This window comes from Chrysemys picta, chromosome 9 (genome assembly GCF_011386835.1).
Source record: "Chrysemys picta bellii isolate R12L10 chromosome 9, ASM1138683v2, whole genome shotgun sequence".
NCBI classification, from domain to species: domain Eukaryota; kingdom Metazoa; phylum Chordata; order Testudines; family Emydidae; genus Chrysemys; species Chrysemys picta.
The window spans coordinates 39,372,988-39,381,356 of NC_088799.1; positions in this window are offsets into that span (position 1 = coordinate 39,372,988).

The following is an 8,369-nucleotide window of genomic DNA, read 5'->3' on the forward strand; positions in this document are numbered from 1 at the left end:
AGAGCATGTCTACTCTTGACATCTTTTAAAGTTGGGCAGAGAGTTTCATTCAAACTGAAATACATAACAAAGTCTGGTATTATGAAGTATCCAGCTGCTCTTCTATTGTTAAGGAACTGTCAGCATCTCCATTTTAAACCGTCTTTTTAAGGAGTTTAAAATTCAACTGTAAATAATTTCTTTAGACTGAAGCTTGGCATGCTAGGCTATGTAGCTTTCTCTCCTCCCAGATTTCAATTAGTCTTGTTCTGCTGAGGGCTGAGAAGAGCTGGTAGGTTCAGGCCAAAAAGAAAATAAAGACATGTTCTGATTTCAGAAACATTAGTAAACTTCTAAAGTTTTATATTTTATTTAAAATATATTTTATTTACATACATATATATATATATATATATATATTACACACACACACCCGTCCCATAACCCAAAGTCTGTGTATATATGTTATTAAAAAAATTTAACGGGGGAGGTGTTCGGATTTGACCATCAGCTAAGGTCTGATTTTCCAACACTAACTCATATGAGTCAATGCGACCACTCATCAATGGAGATTACTCTTGTTAATAAGAGCTGCAAGATTGTACACCTGCCATACAGCACTACGCATTCTGCAGTATATCCTTTTTATCCTCATAATAGATCAATACACTAGACTGCTATGTTATGTTTTAATCGCACTGAAGTAGCCATTAGGTTATTGTGATTCAATTCTGTGACTTGCTGATTGATGAGTTCATGTTACACATTAGTGCAAAATAAATCTATTATATATATTGTGTCAATAATCTGCAGCACCCAGTAAAAACCCTACATTGTTGACATAATATATTATCAATGGCTAAGACTTAATGTACTACTGTGATGAATAGCCTAGATACATTGAAAAACTGGCATACAGCAATTGCTGGAGTGATCATCAATAGATTAGTTTAGAACCCTCCTGCATGAAGTCCATGTCTCCCTTATGGATGCTAAAACATCTTTGCACTGAGACAAATTTCAGGATGTATCAAACCTGTGTACTACCTGCATTGTTATAAGGCTCAGAAACCGGACCCTATTACACGAGTCTTAGAGTGGCTAGAGGCATTCCATGTGCACTGCCAGCAACAAATCCTGAGCATAAAGTGGTTTGACTTTGCGAAGATCCAGTCTTCCTTCAGTTGCTCAATTCATTCTAAAGTGGTGCTGCATGCTCTTTGCCCATGTGATAGTGATGAACAAAAGCACCCCAGCTCACCATGCTTTCAAACTGTCCAGCGATACACAATGGGGTGCATGCCTTGACCCTACCTAGCTTTGCCTGTGGGGCCACCCCAGTGATTTGTAGGACTGAGCCAGATTTGGGAACTTCATTACATGAGGCCTGGTGCAACCATGGTCGCTCTGGCTGGTGTAACAGTCTTTAGTAGACTGTACTTGTTTGATGATGATCTATCCTTATCAAACCCTTCTGTGTGTAGGCACTAGTCTATTGCATAAATTGTTTTGATATACTTTATGTACACCTGGCACAGCAGGGTACGTTAAGGAAGGAGCTTCAGCTTTCACTCAAAATTCCCTCATTTTTGTTGATTTTACTTAGAACCTGGAGCAAAAATTTTAAAAGGTAGATTTCTACTTAGCTTACATGTGTGCACAAAATTGTGTACACACTTACTCGCAGCCACATGTAAAAATACAAGTACTGTACCTGCAATGAATTTTAATATCTGCTCATAAATACTAGAGCACATTATATATGTAAAAGTATTCGCATCTCAAAAACCCATTGGAACAACTCAAAAAGTTGTAAAGACAGATGTTTGATGATTTTAAGGATGTGTTCTGGTATCAATTTGTCAGCGGATGTGCATATACAACTTTGGGACTGCCAAAACAGAAGACACCCTTTGGAAATTTAGAAACATAGGAAGTGCCATAGTAGATCAGGTATTTGGTCTGTCTAGTCTGATATCCTGTGTTTGATAACTGCCAATACCACAAGTTTCAGAAGGTGTGCAAGAAACTCATAATGGAAAAATATGTTGTAGCCCCTTTAAAACCTCATCCTGAGGCAGAGAAGTGCTGGGGTAGGGGGGTTGTTTGTTTTTTACTCTGGGGGATTTGGAACAAGTAGACCTAGGGTGAAAGGGAGTTTCCATCCTGTGTTTCCCTGCAGAGGCTTTTTCTTGGACAGAATGCTCCCGCAGAGCAGGCTCCATCTTGGTTGCAAGGGTGCACCAGTTACACTGGAATAACCCACCATAGAGTAAATTCAATTAAGGGTTGACTGAATGGCAAATTCATTTAATGCCCTGTAGCAGATTGGCTAGAAAAGAGGTTTAAATGCATTTAATATAACTGTGGATTTTCAATAGTCATGTAGCTATTTAATCTTTTGTAAATCCCACATAGCTCTTAGCCTCTGTGATATCTTGTAGCAATTAGATTCACTTGTTAATTAGGCATTGTTTTTAAAAGTACTTTTTACCTTTCAGTTTCATTTAATGTCCTCTTATTTTGTACATCTGAAAGAATAAGTGGGAATATTCAATGTATAGTCTCCTTAGCATTCATTGTTTTATATATCTCTATTGTAGTCTCTTCTTCAGTCTCCTTCCTAACAAGCAGTCCGAATCTTTTCATTCTCTTGTCATATTAGTCTTTTCACACATCTAAGCATTATTTACTCCTAATGCCAAACTTCAAAAAGTTGTATTTTAAAAATTGTATTTACGTCCTTAGAGAAGTTTCTTTTGACTCCTACTTATGTGGTAGAAGTGTACACAGTTTACCAAAGAAAATTCAATACTGAGTTCTTCATACAGTTATGGCTGATTGGATGACAAATAACTTCATTGCAAAAGACTGTTTTCATTGGTTTTAACAGATCCCTCTCTCTTCCCAAAATTATTGAAGTTTACACATGGAACTATTCTACACTTTCTACATTAAGTAGCTCCAAGAGAGAGTGGAAACCCAAATAGGATCTTGCACGGTGGTTTTTCTCCTGAAAATGTACCTTTGAGTTTCTGCAGCTATAAGGAATGGAAATAGGGAAATAATTAGAAATATATCACTGGCTATTTCCATTAGTAGTATGTAATCCAAGACATCTTTTAGTAAGTTTCACATATGTGTAAGTCCATCAAACAAACAAAATAATGTTTTCACAAAAAAGAAATGGCAAATCATCCTTGTTGGTAAAAGACAAACATGTGTCTCAAGTGATTTAACATATTAAAGTTAGAAAAATGACCCACATTTTTAATTGATCTATATAAAAATGTAGGTGACTTTGGAGTCAAAGCCCTAGCCATTATGGCATGTGTGTCCTTCATAATGTATCATGACACAGAAAAAAGACAGACATTAAAATTTAAGTTCAATTTCAACTTTCTGCTGGAAACCTTGGGTCAGGCTTCTATAGTCTAAAATTTGCCACTGTTTGGGCTAAATTAACTGTTCCTTACAGCTCTAATCATGATGTACAACACAATTTTAGCCATTCCTGACTATTTCCTCTCTGTCAGACATCCATCCAGAGTTACCGTTGGATCCAATGTGCACGAGTGGATTGATTTCTTGACATTCTGTCAGTGCCACTTTTCCCTGTCCGACCGCTGATCTGATTAGAGAAAGAAATTTGCCTTGGTGAAAGGCATGTGTTCCATTTCCTGCCCTTGGCAGCAATAAGCTCTGCAGGGTTCCCCCTTCAGCTAGTGTTCAGTAAATCTCTTCTCTTCCCCCTCGCCCCCTCACCATGGAGTGGCTGAAGAGGAAGAAAAGTTGCAAAAAACACAAGTAAACAGCTTGAAAAAATCAATACAGGCAGAAAATTACTCAGTGTCCCTAATCCTTTTTCTCCTCTTTTCAGAATACAGTGGCTCAGACTGGCTTGATTTTAACACTTTGCAGCCAAGGATGGTACATAATAACAAAATGGTATATGTAGGAGAGGCAGGGAGACAATGAACTACCACATTGTGATCTTAAGCAACTCAGTGAATGGAAAGTAACACTTACTCCCATTCTATGATTGTGCACAATAAATACTAGTATTAATTTCCCAAACTGAATGGTCAAAGGACAGCCTGGAGAAAACTGGAATGAGCCGTTAACTAAGCATCCCAATGAAGTGTACTCGTGGAGCCAGGACTACCAAATACCCCGATTAGTGGCCCCACAGCCATCTTTGCAATTCAAGAGATTGTTGCAACCATAGGTGTATTTCACTAAGTTCTTGAAAGCAGAAAACAATCCCTGAAGAAGAAAGATTGAGAATTATTAGAAGAGGAGGATGAGCAAAGAAGGGGGCGGGAGAGATAGATGGGCTTTAGAAGTATATATGATAAGGATCCATGGCTGAGCACTTTACAAGCAGTCACCACCATCGCCACTAACAAGAGGAAAAAGGTAATGCAATTCAAACTTGAACCTTGATTATTATTATACTTCAAAAGCATTTTGACCTATTAAAGCAGCAGCTTTGTTAAAGTGTTTCCACATCTCCAACAGTGCTCTTTCCCACAGCAACACCTGTTATTTGCTATGGCTGTTCTAGTCATAACATATTGCACAAAATATTTAAACAAACAACAACAAAACTTGCATTTTCTTGATGGAAGGCAATGAGGGAGTTTGGCTCGCTCACCTAAAAATGTGTCTATACATGCAGCAGTGATGGGCTCTTCACTCCCCCACACTGTATGAAGCAGGGTCAGTTGCTTTTGGCTGGCTGAGCTGAATATCTAGATAACCACTCCCATTGAAGAGTGCACCTCCTTCCCCCCAAAAAGTTGCTTCCAAAATTAATAACTGTAATAACTGAATAGAAAAGCTTTCAAAATGTATTAACAATAAGAGATAAAATTGTCCAACACTAAGTAGCACTAACTGTCCGAGCTAAGGGAAAAAATACATATAAACCAGGATGACCTCGAAGGCCACTGATTAATGTAAGGACAGTTTTCTTCAGTTCTTCCTCAAAACAAAAAAAGCAAAACCACCCACAAACCAGCAAGGCTACTGAGAATTAGCTTCCTCTAAGGAGGAGATAAAAAATACAGGGTGGCATGAGTTTATGGACCCATCCCAGCCAGCTACTATCAATTGTTGGATGGGCTTAGGGATTAGGGTGAGCTATGGCTTGCAGAACCCTCCTGTCAAAAGCCACTTAGCTCAACTGAAGTCTATTTTATAGAACTTTGTAAAAGTGTAGGGACAACTAAGTTGCTGCCCTGAAAATTTGGTCATATCGTGCATTGGACCTGTCTGCCTGAGTAAAAGCCATTGACCTTGTGGAACAGGATTCGATCTTGAATGGAGAAGTTTTCCCTTTGATTTTATATGCCTCAGAAATTTACTACCTAATATATCTTCTTGTGGAGGACCTGGAATTTTTCTGTGCCCTGGCACTGTCACATATTAGAACAAAGTGAAGATTTTTCTGAAGGGCTTTGTTCTCTTAATATAGATCTTATTTGCTTTCTTTATGTGTAAGGTTCCATGACCTTTCTTTCAGATGGGCTGGATTTAGGCAAAAGGAAGGGACTGAAATCTCCTGGGACCAGTGGAAGAAAGAATTTATCTTAGGGATGAATGAAGGATCTGTTTGTAATACCACGCTGTCATTATGGAAAACACAATTTTGAGGGAGAACAGAGAGGGCTCCCAATTCTGAGACTCTTCACAGGATGTCATGGACACTAGGAAAGTGACTTTAAATATCAGGAAATATAGGGATGCTTTGGACAAGTATTTGATGGATCCAGGAATGCATTCAGTGCTAGGGAAAGATTGCATGGGGCAACCCTGTGAATAGGGGATGATCTGGTTAGGCTGGAAGCTTTAAGGAATTTTTTGATGTGATGGTAATGGGATAAGGGAGAGCATCCCTTGGGAATATAACCACCACTTAAGTCTTAAGGTGTGTTGTACTGCAGCCCTATTGACAGATCTGCTTCTAAGAATTTTAGGAGCAGCTTGACCGAAGCTGATACTGCCATGTGTCTTCTTGATGTGCACCAGAAATCAAAACTTCTCCATGTTGTTGTGTACTGAGAACTGGTGGAAGAGTTTCTGGACTTCCTAGTTTATTTCAGTCTGGCCTTCTAATAACCAGGCAATCAGGTTCAGTGTTTCTGGGCTGCAGCGGAACAGATGTCCCTGAGTTAGTAGATCTGGAATGGGTCATAGTGGTAGTGGAGTTGGCTGCATACATCTCCATGAAGTCTAAACATCATGCCAGTGTGCTGTAATCATAACCATGGTAGCTTGTTATCTCTATATGCTTGGATGGCATGTGTTATCATGGGGAAAGGAGAGAATGCATATAGCAGAGCCCTTGCCCAAACCTGGGAGAAGGTGTGGTTTCCCCGGGTCCAAAGATCTCTCCTGCTGGCATAGAAATTGTTTGTTTTGCCATTGGAGTTGGATGCCAAGAGATTTTGTAGCTCAGCCAATCAGTTTGTCTTTGATATGCATGGCTCGGACTGACAGAATTTTTCTCTTGGCCTACCTGAAGAGGGCTGTGGCTCCTGCTTGAAATAACCTCAACCAGATGCCTCCTGGTCTGTTATATATGCCATAATAATAGCGTTGCCTATGAATGCAAGTATGTGTCTGCAGTTTAAAGTAGGAAGCAGTGCCTGAGGAGCTAGATGAATCATCCACAGTTCCAAATGGTTTATGGTGTAGTGAGAGTCCATCTGCAACTGCTGACCTATCCCTCCAAGCTGGCATTTGTCATTATAGCATGTCTGTGAAGTTCTGCCTACTGGATACCGTGTGTTAACCTTGTCGGATGCAGCTGCTGTCTGATGGACCCTTTTACCACGCATGGAAGTCTTACAGTAAGAGATCTGGAATTACGAGTGAGAGTAGGGAAGCTCAGCAGGTACTACTGCAGACACCTGAGATGAAACTTTACCTAGGGAAGTAGGTATATGCATGAAACACACATACCCAATAGATAGAGTAAGTCCTTCATGGGGGGAGCGTGGACTATGAAGGAACTTGTATGTTTGCTCCAGAATCCATGCCTGCCTATTTCTGGAGAGGAAGGCCTTGTTCACTATGGTCTCCATCAAAACACCCTTGTGTTCTACTGGCTGTTTAGAGATAATCTGGCTTTCCTCCAGGTTCATTATATAGTAAGAGTTATGTTATCCAGCACTTCACCAACCGGAAAGTTCTAGAAACTGGCATTTCGGGATGGAGTGCAGGGCACAGGCTTTGGGAGGGAGTTTGGGTGCAGGAGGTGGCTCAGGGCAGAAGGTTGGGGCATGGGAGGGATTTCAGGGTGTGAGATCTGGCTCACCTCAGGCAGCTCCCCACAAGCAGTGACAGGTCCCTGCTGCTCCTAGGCAGAGGAATGTCCATGGGGGCTCTGTGCACTGCCCCTGTTCTGCCCCAAGGGCTTGCTCCGCAGCTCCCATTGGCCAGGGACCATGTCCAATGGGAGCTACAGGGGCAGCGCCTGCGGGCGGAGGTAGCACTGCACGGATCCAACACCCCAAAACCCCTCCCATGCTGCAAGCCCCTGCCCCGAGCCCCCTCCTGCACCTAAACTCCCTCCCAAAGCCATGCCCCGCATTTCCTCCTGTGCCCCAACCCCCATCCCTGAGCCCCCTCCCTAGGGTGATCAGACAGCAAATGTGAAAAATTGGGACGGGGGTGGGCGGTAATAGGCACCTATATAAGACAAAGCCCCAAATATCAGGACTGTTTCTATAAAATCAGGACCTCTGGTCGTCCTACCCCTACCGCACCCAAACTCCCTCCCTTTTAGCTAACCAGAATTTTTGACTTATTGGCATCCCCCATTTCCCCAACATGCCGGATAACAAAGCTTTTACTGTAATCCCACATTTTTAAAGGGTGTGTATCACCCTTGGGTGTCTCTGACTTCTAGAAGAAGAATGCTGTGAAGAAAATGGCACAGGTGCACCCTTTTCTGATGTAGGAATGCCATTACCACCACCATGTGAATGAATGCCATGGAGGCAGTGGAAATGCCAAAAGGAAGGACTGTACTACATGTGCCAGTACTGTATACAAACCTCAAGTATCATCTGTGGGACAGAAGGATCGGAATGTGGAGATACGCCTCTTTCAGATCCACTGAGGTTAGGAAATGCTCTTGGCTGAAAGCTGCCATGGTGGACTGAGTGGTTTCTATTTTGAACATGTGGGAGTGAATTGACTGGTAAAGTGTATTTAAATCCAGGACCACCCTGTTCTCCCCTGATTTCTCAGAACCAAGAAATAGTATGAAATATAAGCTCTGACACTGTCCCTGGTCTGGGATGGGCTCTATTATCCCAATTTGGAAGAGGTGACTGACTGTCCTGAATATAGTTTTCCTCTTGAATGGGCTGAGGAAG